At 40.3% G+C, this 23,189-nt stretch overlaps 1 protein-coding gene across 3 annotated transcripts in view; it reads left to right on the top strand.

Annotated features, from left to right (window-relative positions):
• GNAQ (G protein subunit alpha q) overlaps positions 1-23,189 on the top strand; it is a 312,313-nt gene that overhangs the window by 81,054 nt on the left and 208,070 nt on the right. Inside the window, exons 1-3 of one of the 3 annotated variants that reach the window (XM_063787785.1) lie at positions 3,634-6,313; positions 8,151-8,215; positions 18,985-19,082. The exons of the other annotated variants lie outside the window; for them this stretch is intronic. The gene's annotated coding sequence lies outside the window, so the exon portion shown is untranslated. Of the gene's footprint in view, positions 1-3,633; positions 6,314-8,150; positions 8,216-18,984; positions 19,083-23,189 lie in introns of those variants that run through there. 3 annotated transcript variants of the gene reach the window in all.

Genomic DNA, 23,189 nt, shown 5'->3' with positions numbered 1-23,189 from the left:
TGTGTTTCTGCTTTCTACCTATTATTTTCTACCCTGTTTTATTCCCCCAGCCATGAGAACATTGTAGTGATTATCCTTGTACCTGTGTTTTTAATACTAACTGGTTTCTTTCATAAAAAGTGTTTAGTGAAAAACAAATGCTGTGCGTGCTCATTAAAATTTCAGATGGCACAGAAATAAATGAAATGAGAAGTGAAGCTTCCTTCCCCTTCCCCATTTCCTCCCTAGAGATAACTACCTGTAAACATTTTCTTGTTTATCAGTACAGATGTTTTTGTTTTTCATTAATGAGAAAGCAGATATTGGAACTTTAGTAGATGGGCAATAGGTTGCAGAAACGAGCATGGGAAGGTAGCTGTATTCTGAATGGGGAAGGCTTGTGGGAGCAAACGGCTGCTGGTGTGTGTGTTCAAGGATGGGACAAAAATGTGTTGTAACCTGTTTTCCTGCATCAGGTAGTGACAGCCATGTAGCGTGGAGGCACAGAAGCAAATCAGGGAAGAATCAGCACTAAGAAGTGAGCAAGCTTAATAATATACCGCAGCTAGAAAATGAGTTACTTCCCCCAAATGGGAAATTCCCTTTGTAAGGAATTGAGAATTTGATGATGAGTTTAGAGCTGACCAGCACATGAATATGAGCTTAATGGAATCATTTCTAATTGCCTCCAGAGAAGCAAAGTTTCAGGAAGGGAACCCGGTAAGAACATTATAGTATGTAGTTTAACCCAGATATGATAAGTTTTTTGATAAGAGAAGAGTCAGGGTAAATAGGAAGGTTCATCTGTGAGAAATAAAGTACAGGAAGAGGGAATGGAGCTGGAGGAGGGGGGATTATGTGAGGGTTGTTTTACACCAGATGGAGCAAGACTTGGCTGCATGGATCGGGAATCTTTTTTGAGGATAGCTTCTTCCAAGGATTCAAGACAAAAACCAGATTGCAGGAAATTCAAGGGGGAATTGGAGAATAGGATTCTGAACCAAGGTGGAGCTTTCATTGAGTTAGAATATGAATAAAGATACGGGAAATATGGAAAAGTTTCCTGCCCACAAGGAGAATCTGCATGTGAATCTCTAATATTTCCCTTTAAAAATAAAATGAAGCTCCCAGCTCTGGTAGACCTGGTGTTAGCCCCACATCTTTTCCTGCAGACAGAGCAATAGGTCTTTCCCTTCCTCTAGCTCACCTATGCCAATTTTCCAGAGCTCTCGGGTCTAGGGCTGAGATACTGGTTGTGGCTCCGCCCCAGCTGCTGCCGTTCCCTCATTAACTCCAACCAAGGGCTTTGGGACTTGTGTGGCCGGCACTACTGCTCACTCGTGTTGGGGTCCATGCTAACCAAGTTCATATTTGCTGGGAGCCCTCTCTCAGCCCCAGGAGTATTCCGAAGCCCCTGTTTCTCCCAAGAGATTCAGAATTTGAATTCTGCTTTGGTTCCCATTGTGGAATACTGCTGTGACAATCTGTCTCACCCCCCAGTGGCCTCTGAGCCTTGTGTTGCCACCACATTCATTTCTGCCCCTAAGGACTGAAGTTCCATCCTTGAACTTGCCTCTGCACCAGGGCTGAGCTATCTTTGCTTCTAGCCTCATGGCGTGTGGCTGTTGCTCTACAGCCTGGTGGTGTCCTGGGTTCACATACCAGTCTTGCCGCTTAGTATTTCTTTGGGTTCAGGCCAGGTATTTAACCTCTCAGTGTCAGTGTCCTCATTTTGTATTTTAATAATATGAATTTTCTGTCTGTTATCATAAGAAGGTGGCTGCTTCAGTAAATGCAAGGGAATTGATTGAACACAGGCCTCAAGGCATGTGTGAGATCCTCTTGGGGAGACCCTGGGGCACCTGAAAGGAGTTACAGTCTTGTGGGAGAAGTGGGCTGTCTGTATCAAGACATTGTGGGCGGAGGAACCGACACCAAGTTCCAATGTGACTCCCAAATGGAAAGTATCTAGGGGCAGATGCTTCACACGGAGCTGTTGGTTCTTGGTCAGGTGTTTGTCTGTTCATGTCCTGAGGGTCCAGGTTCAGTGGCTGTAGGAATATTCATTTAAAAAGGATAATAAATCTCCTAAACAATGCTAGGGAGGCTTCCCAGGCTGCAGAATCAGGAAAATAAAATTTACCTCGCAGGGTTATTTATAGGATGAATGGCATGATTTGGGCCTAACGAATAATGGATGTTCAGTCAACAGTAGCGGTTGTTCTTTCTGCTGTGCTCTGCCCACTTCTTAGGACGCTGTGTTAATTCTCGCATGCACAGGCCTAGGCTGCCCTCCTGGCTGGACCCCACAGTCATCTGCCCCCACTCTGTGTCCTCCTCCATCCATGTCCTCCTCCATCCCTACCGCTAGGTCCCCCGCTTTCTGAGTAGTCCCATGTCAGGCCTCAGTCTCCCTTTCTTTGCTGGAAAAGGGTAAAAGGCCATCTCTGACTGATGAGTGCTAGCAGTTTGTGTCCTGTGTTGGGATAGTGAGCCTGCAGTCCAGTGAGGTTTCTGCGAGGAGCAAGATTTGGATGCAATTCTTCATCGGTTTAAAATGACTATAGTTTTAAATATTACCTATCTTTTACTACATTTAGGCCCTCTGAGGATTTAATATAGGCACTATTTTGTTAATTGTTTATACTATCTTATAAACATGTTAATTCACAAATAACATTATTTTATTCAAAAACATTTATGCCGTTTTGAATTGTTCCTTTGTATGATAGGTATAGGAGATATTCAGAAATAAATATTAATAACAATAGTTAACACCTATCTAACACTTTCTTGTGCCACGTATTCTTCTAGCTACCTTCACACATGTTCATTCATTTAATCCTCAAGAACCACCCTATGAAGTAGGTGCTCCTGTTTTCTTCTTTTTATGGGTGGTGGAAAAAGAGGCCCAGAGATTTTAAGTAAGTTGCTCTAGGTCCCACAGCTGTTAAGTAGCTGGGCTGTGAACAGAGGCCTTATGGCTCTGACACCTGTGCTCTGAGACCAGGCTGCTTCCATGGCGCTGAAGTCTTGGCATCATCTGGCCCCTGGTTAGACATGCAGAATCTCATGCTCCACCCCAGAACTGCAGAATCAGAATGTGTGTTTTAATAATGTTCCCAGGACATTCGAATGCACAGTCAAGCTTCAGAAGCACTGTTCTAAACCATTCTGCCTACTTACTGTCTCTCCAGCCATGGGAATTTCATTGTTGTGGGGGAAATAAAGGGGCGTGTATGGGTAATAGCTGCCCTTCTAACATTTTGGTGAAACAGATTGAACACCAGTTGAGTGCTTTAGACATTTCAGATTCCTTCCCAGATAGCCTCGTGTCACACACTTCTGTTTCTTGTACCCACACATGCATACACAACCAGTCACACATGGCTTTTGTGAAGTTTAGTAAATTTAGAGATAACATGGGATGGCACTGGCATAGGGCAGAGTCATGCTTATGGTGTTTTTGAAAACTTGTCCTCTCTTCATTTTAAGTTGGGGCCCTCCCCACAGCCTGTGCCCCTGGGAAGTACAGTCCAGCCCAGGGCTCACTGCTTGCCTCCTTGTGGAAATAGCCTGGATAGGCTGGTCCCCGCCCTTCCCCCTCATTCCAGTAAATAAATGTCTTTCTTGTTACATAAGTAATTATAATCCAAATGTAATCACATAATAGACATAGAAGGAGCAGCCAGCTGGCCTCTGGGGAGTTGGCCAACTTAAAGGACAAGAATGGGGGAGGTTTTGCCCAGCAGAGAAGGATATTTGGGGAAAGGGAAGTAAAAAGCCTGAAGGTCTGAAAGAACATAGCTTGTTACTCGGGAGAAGTTGGGCGTAGCCCGGAGAGGGCAAATGAGGCTTTATTGTGAATGGCTTTATTTGCCATAATATTAAGTTACAGAATTTATTTTGTGGCAGTCACTGCTAAGGGCTCTACCTGTATTTTTTGCAAACAAACCCTGGGAGCTAGGCATCATTATCCTCATTTTGCAGATGAAGAAAGTGACAGGTCCCTTAACTTGCTCAAAGCTACCTAGCTAGTGGTAGTACCTGAATCTGAGACCCTGGGCTTTAACCCATGTGTTACTGTTGATCAGTATAGCAACTGCTTTAAGGCATCATAAATACACTGTTACTGTGTAAAATAAAGTCTGCAGTTAACAACAATACAGAGAAGGTTTCATTTTATTTTATTTTATTTTTGTCTTATTCTGCATTGCCTATTTGAAGAGACTGGTTTTTCCAGCAGTCAGTGGTGGAGCACGACTGCTGGGTCATACGCCCAGGTTTTGCACGTTGGTTTGTGGGGTGCAGGCACTGACTGACTAGTGCTAAGACGTAATGTGCTTTTGATGGAGTTTCCTTTGCCTGGGTGTTTTTGGGGTTTTTGGAAATGTGGAATCTTAAGAGGAAGAAAACATATTATTTATAGAGCTGGAAAATGTTCTGCTTATTCTCAATCCTTTATTGACATAGTGGTTACTCTGCTGTTTTGGTTGGCGGTGTGATTCTCTTAGTTTAAGCAAAAATTTCTTTTGTCAACAGGTAGATTACTAATAAGGATATTTTACTCACCAAGAAATTCCTAGGAACCCTTTTTCTGGACACATCAGACTTCACAAAATGTTTCTGTTTTTCTTTAGTTCCTGTTGCTTCCCTCTTCTTGCAGTATCCACTAGCAGCATGGTGGTTGTTCTGTAGGTAGTGATGTTACCACTTCACCATTTGGTCCTCTCTCCTCTGCGTCAGTTAACTTCCCATCTAATATTTTGTTCTGTGAACTATTCCAGGAATGATTATCAAGCTCTCGTCCTCCACTTAAAGTAGCAAGGCATGCTAGCATTTTCTGTTTAGGACTGAAGAAATGCCTGCAATTCAGGAAGTGTGGCAACCTTATAAGTAGTGGGAAAGTTAGAGGATGTAAACTTGGGTGATTCGCATAACTTCAGTAGACCTCAGTTTCCTCATTTATAAACGAGGAGGCAGTCTAGAGCCTTTAGATGCGGCCTCTAAGGGTCCCTTGGATGAGGTGTAAAGTTCATGTTCTTAGGGAACTTCACCACTAGTACTTGGCTGCCTTTAATAGGTCTTAATGCTCCTATAAATTTAACTATATTATCCCTTTTGCCCATTTATGATTTATTAATAGCTTTAATGAATTGTGAATGACAGTTTAATTAGATCATCCATGTATAATTAGGGCAACCGGGTTTTTTTCCCTAAGAGGATATATTTTTCATCCGTGAGTATGTAACTTACCTCTAACCTAGGTAATTAAGCATTTTAAGGCATTTTCCAAAATAAGAAGGCTTTTTCTGTTTTCCTAATAAACACTTTATTGAAAAGCCACATGCATAAAATAATGGAGGGCCGTTTTGGCCTAGGTTTTGCATGTAATCATAACCCAGACAGACACAACCTGAGGCAGTACATTTAGTTTAGTGGTAACAAAGCAGTGTGGAATTTAAGAAATCTCTCTCTCTCTTTTTTTTTTTAAACTACTTATTTTCTTACTTTTTGAGTAAAGCAACTTTATAGCTACTTCATATCTGTTTCGAGTGCTACATTTTCAAAGCTGGCAAATAGATTTTTAAAGTGTTATCTCTTTTGTGAAGGTGCCACATTAAACACTTAAAGAAGAAAATCAGCCTTATCTGATGGTTGATCCCCAATTAATAGCCCAAGAACCAATTTGTATTTGGCTTTGCGATGTGTTTTTCTACTTACATTTGAGTATGGGTGTGCCTGATATTCTCGGAATTTACAATACTTCAAACAAATAAGGAAGTTGCACTGTGAAGACAGACTCAGAAGGAACTGGAAAGCTGACAGACCTTTGTGCTTCCCCAGCCGCCTTGCTGAATTCTCTGGGGTGGGTTGAGACCCCTGGTGTTCTTGGATGGGACAGCCCACATGAGCAGAGTGGCTCTCCCTTGTTTCCTTTGCTCTCTTTGGATTTATATCCTTCCAGAACTAGCTGTTTCGTAAAGTATTTAGACTCTGAATACCTGAATTATTCAGATCTTCTTGTCACTCCAGTCACAAACAGGTAATTATGGAATCACAGCTGCTTTAAAGAGGCAGTGTGTCATCTTGTGTTCACTGAATATTTTACTGTACTTTACACAGTTAATTTCACACTGGGCAAGCTAAGTTAGTGTCAAAGTGGCAGACCAGATTTCTCTTGCGTTACAATGAGTGACAGAGGTTGGAGCAATGCCTCAGTGGAAGAAATGGTGGTTCACAGAGTTATGTGAGGGGTCCCATGAACTTCCACCTACTCCCAAACATATTTTCTATTGGTCCTGACCAGAGGGGCCTCAGAGATTGCTGAATGGTAAGTTTGGTGGAGGAGGGAATAGGAATAGTTTGGTTTCTGGTCTAAAGAGGATATATGGGGTGAGGCAGCTTGATGGTGCAAGGATGATTGAGTGTTTTAAATGAATGGTTTAAGTGACAACCTGCATCTTGTATACACAGCTTCATAAAACAGCCTCTATTGGTTGGTTGATGGAGCCAGGTGATCTGGTATGGCGGAAGATTTGTGAGCCCCACTGGAATAATTCTAAAATGCTTTTATTATAGTTTTTGATTATAAAAGTAATTTATTTTCAAATGTACCAAATTTTTGAAATAGTGAAAAGATTAAGAAAAAAAGTACTAGTATTGCCATTAGCCAGATATCCTATTGTTAATATTATGTATGTATTCTGAATGAATCAGTAGATTTTGAACAGGTATCATTCGTTCATACTGCCTGCCTGTTTTCTCCTCTACTATATGAGGAACATATTTTCTCACTATTGAATGTTCTTCTAAAGCAGTATTCTGGTAGTTGCCTAACACCACATGGGACAATTTTAAAATAAGAAGTTAGTCACTGGCTAGGCACTGTGTCTCACGCCTGTAATCCCAGCACCTTGGGAGGCTGAGGTGGGTGGATCACCTGAGGTAGGGAGTTGGAGACCAGCCTGGCCATCATGGCAAAACCACATTTCTACTAAAAATACAACAATTAGCCAGGCGTGGTGGTGTGTACCTGTAAATCCCAGCTACTCTTGGGAGGCTGAGGCAGGAGAATTGCTTGAACCCAGGAGGCAGAGGTTGCAGTGAGCCAAGATCACGCCACTGCACTCCAGCCTGGGCAACAGAGCAAGACTTCGTCTCAAAAAAAAAAAAAAAAAAAAGTTAGTTACTTCTAGGATAAAGGTACTTTATTTATTTTTCCAATTTGTGTAGTAGAGGAAATCAAGCTTTAATTAAGAGTGGTCTCACATGAATGTGCATACTAGAGATTTATATCATTATAGAAAGAGAGGACACTTTTGAGTTTATCCAGTCTGACTCTCTTGTAAATATGGGAGAATTGTGACCCATATTATTCCTGTGACTACTGAAAGTCAAGCATTTTAATCGCAGAAAAGGGACTAACATTCCCAGTGTTCTTGCCCATGTCATGTTACATTTGCAAATCTGATACAACATATTTTTCCTTTTCTCAAGACACGTTGAACATGTGTCAGTATATACTGTAGTTAATATCTCTTAAGTTTCTTTTGTGGTTTGTAGCTTGGCTTTAAAATGATCTTGAGGCTCAAATTTTACTCAGGAACCAAAACCCCTAAGGGGAGCCCTTTCCTTGGTTCCCTGGGTTAGAATAATCTTTAAATCTATGTTGACCTGAGAGCTTTTGAGGTCAGAAATGGGTTCTGCAATGCCCAACATCTGCCTTGTGAGGTTATTAGTCTTAAGTGCTAACTGGGACTAGTGGAACTTCTAAAAATAGTACTCTTTTTTCATGGATTTTGTTTCTGTCCATTAAGAAGTCATCATTCCCAGCCCATTTAATGATAAATGAAAACCAGAAAGGTAAATTCACTCATTTACAGTCACATAACCAGTTGGTTAATTATTGGATCCAAGTGCAGCAGATTTGCAAGGATTGCAAAGATTGCTTAAAATTTAATTTGTAAATGCTTGTTAGAAATTTGTAAAATACAGACAAAAAGATAATATAACCTGTATTTTTACAAGCCAGACACAGGTATTGATCATATTCTGGTAGATTTCAAGTGTCTTTATTTTTAAAAGTTTTCTACATGTGGATATTTGAAGGGGTGCAGTTGAGATAATTATGTATTACCCTTTTTTCTTTGATCCTCTACTGTGTTTAGGGTCCTGAGGTCAAGGACTATGAGGAATATATGTGGTGGGGTGTTGATTGATTTTCTACTTTTTGGTGAGTTTCCCAGGAAATCTATTGGGAATGCCTTATTATTTTTTGTTTCCATTGATTAGGACAAGGGTTACTAATGTAAAGGCTGTGGTTTTCATCCAGCATGCCAGTTCTGTTTCTGCTCTGTCCAGCCAACCATTTTGCAAGTATATCACAGTACTCACAAAGCAGAGTGATGGATCACTGCAGAATTAAGAAAAACAACTCAACCCAAAACATGTTCTGCTAATGGCTCACTAGTAAAATCATTCCATTATATAATATTCAAATTCCTTCATATAATACTTGACCACTCTCTGACATTTTCTTGTATATTTTATCTCAGTTTTATCTTCACAAGGCTGGTCTTAGAGGAATTCCAAGTACAGCCCCAAACTACCTCACCTTCCACATCTTCTGACTTAAAGAACATGATCTTTTAACTCTGTTACCAGTTCTGTTACATCTTTGACGTAAAGTCCTTGTAAGGGGATAGACCTTTTTTTTTGTCTCCCAGTTTCTTAACAACTGTTTTATTTTTACAAAATATACCATTTTAATTTGTTAAATTGGGAAAATATAAGTTAGCAATAGGAAAAAGAGAAGTTACTCATCCTACCACCCAGAGATAATCACTTTCAACACTTTATTATAGATTTTTCTACCCTACCTCTTTCTATATAATACTCTGTGTGTGTGTGTGTGTGTGTGTGTGTGTGTGTATGTGTATATGTATGTTGTATGTAAGTGCACATTTTCCAGAACTGGTATGAGGTTTACATATGAATTTGCAGTCCACTCTTTGCATTTGGCAATATATTATCAACAGTTTTATTTAGTTAAACGTAATAAAACATTGTTTCTCCTAGTTGCGTAGTCTCTCATCATATGGATGGACTGTTATTTATTTTACCCATTCCTTATTGTTGAATGTTTAGGTTTTGATTTTTTGATGCTTTTAATCAACTATGAATACACATCCAATAGCTAATATTTGCAACATACATGAGCATTTCCTTGGGGAAAGTTGCTAAAAGTGGCATCACTGGAGCAGAAATATATACAATATTTTAAGATATGGTAGCTATTGGCCAGGCATGGTGGCTCACGCCAGTAATCCCAGCACTTTGGGAGGCCGAGGCAGGCGGATCACGAGGTCAGGAGATCGAGACCATCCTGGCTAACATGGTGAAACCCCGTCTCTACTAAAAATACAAAAAATTAGCCGGGTGTGGTGGTGAGTGCCTGTAGTCCCAGCTACTTGGGAGGCTGAGGCAGGAGAATGGCGTGAACCCGGGAGGCAGAGCTTGTACTGAGCCAAGATTGTGCCACTGCACTCCAGCCTGGGTGACAGAGCGAGACTCTGTCTCAAAAAAAAAAAAAAAAAAAAAAAAAGATATGGTAGCTATTGTTGAGTTTTTTTAGAAAGCTTTGTGGCTGTTTGTATTTCTCACACTGGTGTATAGAATTCCAATTTTGCCTTAGATTTCCAAATCCTAAATATGAGCATTTAAAAACATCTTTGCCAATTTAATACTTGAAAAATATTATGTCATTGCCATTTGAATTTGTTAATTCTTTTAATACTTGTGAAGCTAAATTATTTTTTAGTTGTTACTTTTTTTTCCAATTGCCCTTTTCTTTATTGGGAGATTTAAAAAAATGACTTGCAAATTTTTTTTTTTTTTGAGACGGAGTCTCGCTCTGTCGCCCAGGCCGGAGTGCAGTGGTGTGATCTCGGCTCACTGCAAGCTCCTCCTGGGTTCACGCCATTCTCCTGCCTCAGTCTCCCAAGTAGCTGGGACTACAGGCGTCTGCCACCACGCCTGGCTAATTTTTTGTATTTTTAGTAGAGATGGGGTTTCACCGTGTTAGCCAGGATGGTCTCGATCTCCTGACCTCGTGATCCGCCTGCCTCGGCCTCCCAAAGTGCTGGGATTACAGGCGTGAGCCACCACGCGCAGCCGACTTGCAAATTTTAAAATACATCACTATTAACTCTTTGTAGTATTTTGCAGATACTTTCTCCCAATGTGTTAGATCCTTTTTAAAATTTAATTTAATTTTTCTTTTTTAAGAGACAGGATCTCTGTCGCTCAGGCTGGAGTGCAGTGGTGTGATCTCTGCTCACTGCAGCCTTGACCTCCCAGGCTCAAGTGATCCTCTCCCCTCAGCCTTCCAAGTAGCTAGGACCACAGGTGCCCACCATGCCCAGCTAATTTTTGTATTTCTTTGTAGAGGTGGGGCTTTGCCGTGTTGCCCAAGCTGATCTCAAACTCCTGAGCTTAGGCAGTCCACTCGCTTTGGCCTCCTAAAAGTGCTGGGACTACAGATGTGAGCCGCTGTGCCCAACCTAGGTCCTATTTTTAAAGGATTGTTTGTTATGGGAGTTCATACACTTTTTATAATCTGTAATATGCACTATAAGGGATATTAGGACTGTGTACTACTGCTAATATTCAGATTTTTTCCATGCCCTATATTCTTCACCTTTATAACTTCTCTTCAGCTTTTTAGATGCTCTTTTACAACCTTCTTCTATTCCAGAATACTTTTAATAGGATCGTATGTATGTCCCAGTTTGCCTAGGACTATTGTGGTTTACACATATTGTCTAGTATAATTTTAATAGTACCCCTTTTACTCTTAGAAATTATTGTTTTAGGATGATAAATTATATGATCACCCTAATCATTAAGTGTCAGGACATCAGCAAGTACATAACTGTGAGGTAACCCAATCAGAACTACTTTCTTGGATTTGGTTTAAAAGGGGAGGGTGCAGAAATCAGGCTTGCCACACAGTCTTATATTTTTAATATGCAAAAGAGTTCAATGGCCATGTTTCAAAACACCCAACATATTATGATTATAAAATATTCTGTATATGGCATTATCTGTTTGATTCTTGCTAATTCTTGTTGGACAGAATAATTACTTACTCTAAAATTAGGTTGAAATCAAAGTTCCAGAATGAGTTTTTTCACCCAGTTGATTATCTGTTATGGCTATTGACTTGTGGTTTGGATTTTTTCTATTTTTTTCTGTGCTTTCTGTATTATTCATTTCTGGAGATGAATTGGGAGAGAAAAGGGGGGAAGTTATTTAGTATTTTAGAATTATTCATGCTTTATACTATCTCAAGGTGGTGAAATTTATGAGTTTATAGTCAGCAATAGGTTGGGACATCAACTGTACTCTTCAGTTTTAGTAAAAATAAATGAGTTTTCAATAAGGTGACTAAAATATTCCTAGTGAGGTTTGAGTAAACATATTTAGTTCTTCATGCTGCAGGATCAGAATTTTCTTATCAAACTGAAGGCACATGACTCATGCGTAGCCGTTGCATGCATTAATAGAATTTGGAAATTTACTTTTGGCCCAGTGGAGGCTCTGAGGTAGAGTTTCATGGCCATTGCTATAAAAGACTGTAAATGTGTGTATTTATTCAACATTTTTAGAACCTTCCTTGCCCCTCATTCCATATCCTTAGGAAGGTCATGGGGATACACCTGATATAGGAGAACAGTGGGAAAGAAGTGACACTGGAAGGTGGGATAAACTTGATTTGTACCGGTGTCTCTCCCAGGTCAGCCTGGGCAGACCCTCACACCCAGAGAACCCTCAAGGCTGCCCTCTCCTCCTTCATGCAGCCATTTGCTACATTGCAGAGGGGCAGGGGGCCCTGTCAGTCCCATCTGCTTAGTTCCACTGGTCCTCCCACCACATCTAAAACCTTCCATCAACCAGTATCCAGATGATTTTGTCTCCTGCTTTGAATATTCAGTTGTGCATACTTAGCAGCGTTTCCCTTCCAAAGCCCCAGGAAGAAGCTTTCCAGAATTGCGCTTCTAGCCTGTGTGCCCTGGAAATGCGTTTGACAACGTAACACAGCTAAAAGTGACCTATCAGCTTCACCCTTCGCCAGTTTTCCTTCTGGACCTTCCAGTAGTGCTAAAGGTGCTCCCATTTTCTCGGATTCCCAGGTTCAAGCCGTGCTTCTTTCTTGGTCTCCTCTTTCTCTCACTGCAGCACAGACTACAGCCACAACCTGCCTGTTCTATCTTTTCAATATTAAGTCCTTCCTTCTTGCCCATTTTCACCACACAATTTCAGGCACTTACCTCCTGTGTGGGCCTTGCGGTAGCTTGCTTTGGTCCCATTTATTTGTTGTGTTTCTTCCCTGTAAAATTGAACTGTTTGTGCCATGCCAGTGTCTTCTTCATGAGTCCTATGTTGAAGTTCTTACCTGCTCAGAACTTTTCAATAGCATCTCATAGGCTGTTGGATCCGATCCAAACTCTGTCATGTGTTACATAGAGAAAGAACAAAGCGGTTACATCAGAGCCCACATATAAATATATATAGTTGATCTTCTGAATCCATAGGCTGTGTGGATTCAACCAACCTCAGATGCAAAATACTTAAAAATAAGTAACAATAAAAATAACCTAAATAACAATACAGTATAACAACTATTAACATAGCATTTACATTGTATTAGGTATTATAAGTAATGTAGAGATCATTTAAAGTATACAGGAGGATGTGTGTAGTTTGTATGCAGATGCTATACCATTTTATATATGGGGCCCCTAAGCATCTGCAGATTTTGGTATCAGTGGAGGGGTGAGGTTGTCCTGGAACCAATCCCCTTGATACCAAGGGACAACTGTACTTGAAAGCCAAAACAAGAAGGAATGCATTTAGCAGCAAGCTTTTCTATCTTTTTTTAATTTTATTTATTTATTTATTTTGAGACAGAGTTTCACTCTTGTTGCCCAGACTGGAGTGCAATGGCGCAATCTCAGCTCACCGCAACCTCCACCTCGCAGGTTCAAAGGATTCTCCTGCCTCAGCCTCCCGAGTAGCTGGGACTACAGGCATGCCCCACCACGCCTGGCTGATTTTGTATTTTTAGTAGAGACAGGGTTTCACCATGTTGGTCAGACGGATTTCGAACTCCTGACCTCTGGTGATCCGCCTGCCTTGGCCTCCCAAAGTGCTGGGATTACAGGCGTGAGCCACTGTGCCCGGCCAAGCTTTTCTAAGTAGTGTGATGTTTTGAGTAGTTAGGTATTTGACAACTCCTTAAAAGTCTCATTACCCAAATGGAAATGTTCTAAAATGGATTGTGATGATGCTTGCACATATCTGTGTATATACTAAAAATCATTGAACTCTACATTTTATTTATTTATTTATTTATTTTGAGATGTAGTCTTTCTCTGTCTCCCAGGCTGGAATGCAGTGGCGCGATCTTGGCTCACTGCAACCTCCTCATCCTGGGTTCAAGCAATTCTCCTGCCTCAACCTCCCAAGTAGCTGGGATTACAGGCATGCACCGCCACTCCCAGATAATTTTTGTATTTTTAGTAGAGACAGGATTTCACTATGTTGGCCAGGCTGGTGTCAAACTCGACCTCAAGTGATCTGCCCCTTTGGCCTCCCAAAGTGCTGGGATTATAGGTGTGAGGCACCACGTCCGGCCAGAACTCTACATTTTAAATGGCTGAGTTGTAGGGTATATATGTGATATCAACAAAGCCGTTATTTAGAAAAAAATTAATTACCTGTACTTTATAAAATTCCTGTGGCACCTGTTATAGTACAAAACAAGCAATAAGTAATGACTTAATTGCCTCAGCAGTAATATTTATTAAGAAGAATATATGGAAAAGAAAGAAGAATACTTCATCATTGGAAATTTTCCCACCTCTATATTCTTAACTGTAGTTTGTGGAAGATCTAGAATATTGTAGCAGTCATTCATTTAATATGTAGTATATTGACAGGCTCTAAAAAAAAGTTGATGGTGAGTATACTTGGGAAAGCCTTAAGTACACAACAGGACAAGAAAGGAATCATTCTAGGGTCAGCGTTAGGCTACAGCTTTTGGTTTTTGAAGCCCTGCCCCAACTCATGTGTGGTGTGAGTGTGGGGGTATGGGTGTGATTTCACAAACTCCTGGAAATATCACCCAACTTAGTGATGCCTAGTGATTCAATATTTTCTTTTTTTGATTTGTTAAAGTGTTTTGCATTTAGTTGGTTTAATTTCTGTTAACTTCCTTACTGGTTCAAGTAAGCAAGTACAGTCTATGTGAGGCACTGTTTTCACTAGATGCCTTAATGACTTTTTTACCTTTTCTATGATGAAACATTTCAGGGGGAAGGTTGCATATAAGACAGTTGGTTTCTGATCGTTTTTTTAAAGACTAAAACCATGTTTATTATGCTTCCTCCAATGTTATTTTTATGTATTATTGGGTCAGTGTATTAAAAATAATGTCTGAGTATATACTGCTATAATTCAGACAGCATTTGTTGGGTCATGAGGCCTAAACCAAGAACTAATCCAAGAGCCATACATTATATCTTGGATTATGATATCTCTTCCCCTTTAACTCTAGTTTTTGCTTCTTGGATCACTTCATGGGTTGTAGAACAAGAGGAGAGGCTCAATTTAAATTAAGAGGCAAATTGGTTTCACTTCCTCGTTTTTCAGGCAAATGGTAAGAAGTCATCATATGTGCAGGCTTTACTAAACATTAATAAAATGCACCAATGTACTTTCTTTAACTTTACTTTCTCAAGGAGTAATTCTGGTTGTAAGAGTGTCCTTTCTTATTTCCTGCCTGCTTGTTATACATTTCAAGGTGTGATACTTCCGAGCAAAGAGATCCTTCCCTTTGCAGGAAGAAGGCATATTTCCATGTGCAATTTACTTAGTAGTAAGGAAACCCGCATTTATTTATTTTAGGCTTAGGTTGACTATTGCTGTTTCTGAAGAAACTGAAGGGGAAAGATGGGAAGAGAGACTCCTGCTCTGTTACCATTTTGTTGCACGTCTGTTCCTGTCACTGGATTGAATACTGGAGGAACATAGGGCAATCAGGTGAAATAAATTAGAGGACAAAATTTAAATTAATGAAACAGACCATAGGGTACCTTTTTTAACTGGCTGGTGAAATCGTCTTGACATCAAAATTGGTGGTACCAGATGTTGCGCCTGTCTTTTGGACAGCACATGTGAACACACAAGAAGCATCTTTGGACTGCTTTGGAGTAATTATAACCTAAAAGAACAGGGACATTGCATGTACCTATCTTCGAAGTTCTCTGAGCATTCGCTACCAAGGGGCAACTTCCTATCTCCAATGGCAAATGTATTGGCTTTTTACAAAAGCTGAATCTTAAAAATTTTTTTGTTTTAGGAGAAGTGAGAACCCAACTGATTTCCTAATGCATCTCTTTATGACGTAGTTGGATTCTCCCAAATAGCCATTTGGAAATGATTACTTTCAAGAGTCCTTGCTGGGTGGTTTAATACCAATAATGAGACCCCCCAGCAGGTACTATGGTTTTTGATCAACATCAACATTTCCCCCCAAGAGAGAATTTTAAACTTTAAAATGTGAACAATGCACAGGTTTGGCTTGCTTGTACGTGTGTGTTTTAATCATGCTCTTTTTCTTCCTTTAAGAAAAGGGAAATATTTCTTTGGGTATAATTTTCTTATTTTTTTGAGACAGCATCTCACTCTGTCGTCCAGGTTGGAGTGCAGTGGTGCAATCTTGGCTCACTGCAACCTCTGCCTCCCGAGTTCAAGTGATTCTCCTGCCTCAGCTTCCGGAGTAGCTAGGACTACAGGCCCACACCACCATACCCTGCTAATTTTTGTATTTTTAGTATTGACGGGATTCCACCATGTTGATCAGGCTGGTCTTGAACTCTTGACCTCATGATCCACCCGCCTCAGCCTCCCAAAGTGCTGGGATTACAGGCGTGAGCCACCGCACCCGGCCCTAATTTTCCTTTTAACTGACTATTAGATGCCACATGAACAGTGGACTTCTAAAAGTCCTTAAAGGTCAGTAACTGCTCTGCATGTGCAGATTCAGTAACTTTTGTTTTCCATGATACTTTCTGTCTTCCAGATCCTTTTGTGGTTGTATGCGTATTAGGCACACTTGGAACATATATAAGTCCTTCTTAGTATTCTCAATGTCATTATTTGAAATTACTGGGATAATATTAGCCCAGAAAGCATGCCATGTTCTGCAATCTGAAAATCTGCATATTTTTTGAGACTTCCTAGATCATTGCTTCTCTTAACTGGGGCAGTACTTGGCTGGCTCCCTCTAGCACCTTAATTCCCCTACCTTGAAAGATAATTATTTTTAGAGGCTCAAAGTGAAGAGCCACGTGAGTAAAAGCAAAAAAAAACTTGACATATTAACCTTGAAAGAAGACTACTGTAGTTTTTAGTCAACTTATTTGAATTATTATTTGAATATATACTAAATACTAGGTGACGTTCTCGTGAGAAATGTAATAGTTGTTAATGCTGTTTAACAATATACAGAGAGGGAAAATGATCATAAAATCCAATGCTGGAGAGAACCCTTGAGGTTATCCAGGCCAATTCGCTCATCCTCAGCTCTCATTGGCCAAGTGGCTATGTGCGGATCGTTGTCTCCTGTGGGCGGGCTGGGAGGGCCCCTGACTTCAGCTGATGTTCTTTCTGTGCTGCACCTCTGCCTGTAGCTGATCTCTTGATGAATATGCAATAAGGTGGAAAATGGCATTTCAAATCCATCTTAGGCCTTTTCCTCTGTTATAAATGTAATTCGTTGTTCTCTTTTGAGGAGGGCCACATGAGCTGTTCTATCCTGAGGAAGTATTTGCAGGGTTAATAAGGAAATTCAGAGTGCTTTTCAAAAGAGCGTCCCATAATTTCCCAGCCACTGCATTTTTAAAGTGTGCAATTTATCTTTATGTGTGACCTAATAATCTGGATTGCGTGTGTCACGTTTTTTATTATCTGGAAAAAAAATGTTAAATTCTGTGGGTGGTATATTAAGTTTGAAGGGTCCTCGCCGCTTAAAATCTGTTATTATTATGACTTTATATTTTTATATCTTCCTGCTTCCCAAATAATGTTCAGGGAAGTCCCGGTTTTCTCTAAAAGAAGTGTGCATGTAGCAATGGTGCCACTTTTTTTTTTTTGAGACAGGGTCGTACTCTGTCACCCAGGAGTGCAGTGGTACAATCTCAGGTCACTGCAACCTCTGCCTCCTGAGCTCAAGTGATCCTCCCACCTCAGCCTCCCGAGTGTCTGGGACCACAGGCGTGCACCACCCCGTCTGGCTAATTTTTGTATTTTTAGTAGAGATGGGGTTTCAACATGGGCTGGTCTCAAGCAGTTCACCCACCTTGGCCTCCCAAAGTGCTGGGATTATAGGCATGAGCCACCGCTCCTGGCCAGATGATGCCACTTTATAAATGTGTGTGTGTGTGTTTGTGTGTCTGTGTGTGGAACTTAGAGACCAACAAGTTTCTTACCTTTTCTTTAGCTAAGGAGATTTATCTCATAGGAAGTGAAATTGCAACTCAGGTTTTGCAGCCTGCTCTGACTCACACATTAGCAGAAGATGGTCAGTCATGTCTGTGTCCTTGCCTTTGAGGCCCAGAGAATGTAGGACACAAATCGCATCCTCTGTTTCATCCTCCGTGGGTAGTCTCCATGTCGATGCAGTGAACCTTCTAGGTGTACGAGAGTGCTTTTCATTGGGATGAATACACATTTCAAACTTAACCTCCTCTCTTTGCAAACTCTTTCCTCTTCAGGCTTCTCTAAGAATCTAGTGCCTCCATCCATCAAGCCAGAAATCAACGAGTTCTCCCTATGTCATCTCCTCCCTTTTTCACTTCATCCATCTCCAAACTATCCCTCCCCTTGTCAGCCCCACACAGACTTTTTTAGGATTTTTTTTTGTTTTCATTGTTGGAATACCCTACTAATTTGTTCTTAACAGTCATCCGTTCTTTACTTAGCATAAATCAAGGCCTGTTACTTCGCTGGTTCAGACTTTCCAAGGCTGTCCAGTGCACTTAGAATAAAATCCAACTTGTTTCCTAAAATATAATGCTCCAGGTGACTTGGCCATTGCAACTGTAGCCTGTGCTCCCGCCTTGCCTCCTACCTCTGCCATCCAGCTGCTGTGCCACAACCACACTGACCCTCTTGTACCTGCAACATGCCAGCTAAATATGTTCCCACCTCAGCCTCCAAGTCAGCTGGTCAACTGCTTGGAATGCTGTTTCCTTCTAATTTTCTTGTTGCTGGTTCTTGAATATTAGTTTTAGTGTACCTTCTTAAGAGGGTCTCTCAAAGCAGCAGTCAGGTCACTCTGTATTTCATTGTCGTTTAATTCTTTAGCGCATAGCACTCATCTCCATTAGATATTTTATTATTCATCTATCAATAAATCATCTGCTCACACTTGCATGTTACCTTTGTGACAGTAATGACTGTGTCCTGCATCCTTGATACTGGAAGAATGTCTGATAGGCAATCTATATCCAATAAAATTAAGAATAAACAATTCAAGCTAAAAATCTCCAAACACTATGAATTTAAATACTGAAATGCTGTGATGGTTATCTCAGTTATTTTGGGAATGGAGAATTTGAGTCAGGGCTGAGACTAGATAAGGTGAATAAAAGCACTTGCCACTGGATCAAAACCAAAGGCAGCTTCTTAGGTGCCAATATGGTGCAACATAGTTCTGTTAATGATCCTGTCTTTATTTTATTCTTTGTGAATTTGGGGTATTAATTTTGACTTTTAAAAATATTGCATTAAAATATTATTTCTCTTGACTACTGACGTTTTGTTGTCCCCCCACCCAACCCTGCCCTATAGCCTTTTATCAGACTATTCTCTCATTTTTGCACTTGATTTTGCATTGTAAATTATAGCTAACATTTATTGTCTATTTCCTACCAGGTACTGCTTTACTTGGATTAACTAATGGAAAACTCAGAGCTGAGCTGTAAACTAGGTGGTGGTATTTGCAGATGAGGAAGCGGGCTTAGAGAGGACAGGTAATTTACCCAAGGCCACAAGGCTATTAAGAGGAGGAACTGGAATAGGTAGCATATGCATAATATGTAGGTAGGAATAGATGTATAAAGTGGAAGAGAGATTAGAGTCTTTAACTTCCTGGAATATTTTCACTACTGTTCTTGAGAGTTCTTTTTTTTTTTTTGAGACGGAGTCTCACTCGCTCTGTCACCCAGGCTGGAGTGCAGTGGCATGATCTCGGCTCACTGTATACTCCGTCTCCTGGGCTCACGCCATTCTCCTGCCTCAGCCTCCTGAGTAGCTGGGACCACAGGTGCTTGCCACCATGCCTGGCTAATTTTTGTATTTTTAGTAGAGACGGGGTTTCACTGTGTTAACCAGGATGGTCTCGATCTCCTGACCTCGTGATCTGCCCGCCTCGGCCTCCCAAAGTGCTGGGATTATAGGCGTGAGCCACCGCACCCAGTGAGAGTTCTTTAAATAAACTGGCAGTGAGCAAAAGTCTAATGCTTAGGGATGGAAATGCGGACCTGCTGGTTGTGTAAGGAAGAGAAAAAGAGGGAACAGAATGAATGTCATTGAGATGCTTGTAGGACAGGGACCGCTGTCCTACAAGCATCTCAATGACATTCATTCTGTTCCCTCTTCCCATTTTGGCAATAGGGACCAGTTTTTTGGGCAATTTTTCCAGGGATGGGGGTCGGGTCGGGGGGTTGGTTTCGGGATAAGACTGTTCCACCTCAAATCATCAGGCATTAAATTCTTATAAGGAACATGTAACCTAGATCCTTCGCATGCACAGTTCCCAGTAGGGTTCATGCTCCTATGAGAATCTAAGGCACAGGAGGGCATAGCTCAGGCAGTAATGCCTGCCACTCACTTGCTGTGCGGCCCAGTTCCTAACAGTCCAGTGACTGGTGCTGGGCTGTGGTCCTGGGGGTTGGGACTGCTGCTTTAGGACACTTAATATGCTTCATATATTTTTTTGATCACCATTTAGCAGCACATTAGAGGATATGAAAAAAATTTCCTATTGAGGCCAAACACTCCTGAGACCCTGTGACCTTAAAGTATGTAATGACTTTGAGAAAAAGTTTTTTAGTAAAAAAATCACTGCACACCACACATCAAAATATGTATGTTTATTTTGTTAGTTAATTGTAAAAGGTAAAACTTTGAAACCTAGAATAAAATATATATGTTTGAGCCTTTTTAAAGACATAAATGAAAGAAATCACTAAAGGAAAGCTTATATGAATGACCGTAATCGTTTCTTTCATAGTGCAAATTTATGCATCAGTTTTGTCAACAAATGAAAATAAAATGACAAGTTGGGGAAATATTTGTAAATGAGCATTAATTTTGTGTTTAAAAACTACATTGTTTTAAAAAACAAGTAGGAAAAACAGCAAGTCCTTAAATAATTAAAATGAAAGGGCAAGTTCATAGAAGAAATAGAAATGGACAAGAAAAGTATGAAGCATGTTTCTTCTCAAAAGTAAAGATGTAAATTAAATTTAGTTCAGTCTCTCAAATTTGTAGGGGTTAAAAATATATAGTCTTTTCAAAAGTGAGGTGGGGGATGGGTCTGTGGATGTGTCAGCTGGTACAGTTACAGGACTGCCAGATCCTGCACAAAGATTACATCCTTGGTCTAATCACATTTCTATGATACTCTCCTAAGGAAGTGGAGATTCAGGCAGAGATTTTTGTTCAGGGGTGTTTATCAGAGCATTATTTACAAAAAAAAAAAATTAGAATTGCTCAAAATGTGTTATGACAGGGTAATTTTTAAGTTATCACACATCTTTATGTTGTTTTTCAGATAATCATTATTAACCATTTCTGAAGAATAATTAGTATCAGAGAATAATTGTCATAGTATGTTAAGCGAAAAATAACAATAAAGTATTGTTGCAGGTTTTAAAAAAAATTTTGTGTGTGTGTGACAGGGTCTTGCTTTGTCACCCAGGCCAGAGTGCAGTGATGTGATCTCTGTTCACTGCAGCTTTCGCCTCTTGGGTTCAAGTGATTCTTCCACCTCAGCCTCCCGAAGGGACTACAGGCGCACATCACCACACCGGGCTAATTTTTTTTTGTATTTTTAGTAGAGACAGGGTTTCACCATGTGGCCCAGGCTGGTCTTGAACACCTGACCTCAAATGTTCCACCCACCTCGGCGTCCCACAGGCGTGAGCCACCGCACCCAGCCTGTTGCAGTTTTATTTTAGAACAAGAACAGGAAAAAGTACATTTACCTAGAAAAAAAAGACTGGAAAGAAATATATCAAAATGTTCAAGTTTTAAAATAATTTTCTATAACAAATATTTGTAAGTTTTATTAATAGAAAAAATGTTTAGTGTATGAGGACACAAGATCAGGAGCTCTGAACAGATAAGAGACCTTGGTAGGTTCCAGTCTTATCTTCTCCCTCATTAGCTGTCAACCAGCAGAGTCTTTGAATGAGTCGGTTCCCTCCTTAATGAAATCAGTGGGTTCAGGGCTTCTCACACCTTTTCTCCAAAATACATCCAGAGGCAGAGAGAGTGAACATGTACTCTTAGGGGGAAAGAATAGGAATAAGTTGAGCAGATTGGCTCAAAGTAACTTGCTGAACAAGTTCTAGCATGAAAATTCACATAAACTTCCTGTTTTCCAAATTATACTGATGCTAGTTTAAAAAAATTTTTAAATTGAGATATTTATATACCATAATTTACCATTTTATTTTTATTTATTTATTTAGAGACAGAGTCTCACTCTTGCCCAGGATGAAGTGCAATGATGCGATCTCAGCTCACTGTGATGTCCGCCTCCCTGGTTCAAGTGATTCTCCTGCCTCAGCCTCCTGAGTAACTGAGATTATAGGTGCCTCACCACGTCTAGCTAATTTTTGTATTTTTAGTAGAGATGGGGTTTCACCATGTTGGCCAGGCTGGTCTCGAACTCCTGACCTCAAGTGATCTGCCCACCTTGGCCTCCCAAAGTGCTGGGATTACAGGTGTGAGCCACCATGCCGGACCTAAAATTTACCATTTTAAAGTGTACAAACTTATGTTTTTTAGTATATTCAGGAAGTTCTGCAACCAACTGATGTTAGTTTTTAATACACAAATGTTTACTACGGGCACTCCAAGAAAATGCTCTTGTACCTTTGAATAACCTTGGATGATCAAGTGACTCTTCTGGGAGGATTTTACCACACTGAGAAGTCCAGGACTGACATGACCTTCTAATACTTTCAGTGAATGAATTTTCAATGTGTTTTGCCTGTCTTTTCCTTTAAAACAACTTAACTGGATTAGTTATTATTAATAGTCCTGGTTACCACTAAATTACATGTCCAGTTTCCACTTGTAGTTGGTTATACTAAATTCAGTTCTGTTCTGTGTTAAATTTTAAAAATTGTCTGGGATCTTCTGCACGACCATGCTGGGGACAAATGGTTAATTGTATTCAACTCTTGCCCTCAACAGACAGTCATGAAAAGATGGGAAGTTATGGCAACTTTGGTCTTAGAGCTGCTGTGTTTCAAATGCAGGATTTTAATCTAAGTAGAGGAAAATGTGCAGAAAACAGAATACACATATTTTAAAGTAGATATAGCCTGGAATGTGGACAACACATGGATTGAGTTTTGACTCAGTGTTATTGAATACTTTTTTTCTTTGCAGGTGTGGATTGATGATGTGCTTATTGGTAGAAAATTTCTCCTTAAAATTTCTAGTTCTACTTCATCCAAGTGTATGTGAAAGTAGCCCAAGTTCAGATGAGGTGGTGCTGAGATTTCATGTTTCAAACTCTTAGCTTAAACCAGTGGACCTGAAGTACAGTTACTCTATAATTCAGCTCCATGAGTCTTGGGTTTTGTTCTTGGCTGTTGTTTATCTGGGTGCTGACCAATTAAGAGAATGGGGTGGGGGCATTCATCCTAAGCCTTCCCATTCATTAAGATCTTCAGATTAGACTTCTGATAGTTTGACAATATCTCCAGATACAGTCATGAAAGGCCCTGGCAGTGTGAAATAAATATATTCATTGTATAACTTTAAATGCCACAGTTTTGGTAACTGTTTTGGCATAACAGAGACCCTTGGAAAAAAAAAGTAGAAGTGGTATGGGCTTC

This window comes from Pan troglodytes, chromosome 11 (genome assembly GCF_028858775.2).
Source record: "Pan troglodytes isolate AG18354 chromosome 11, NHGRI_mPanTro3-v2.0_pri, whole genome shotgun sequence".
NCBI lineage: Eukaryota > Metazoa > Chordata > Mammalia > Primates > Hominidae > Pan > Pan troglodytes.
The sequence above is the reverse complement of the archived record's forward strand: the minus strand, read 5'-3'. Positions and strand labels throughout refer to the sequence as shown.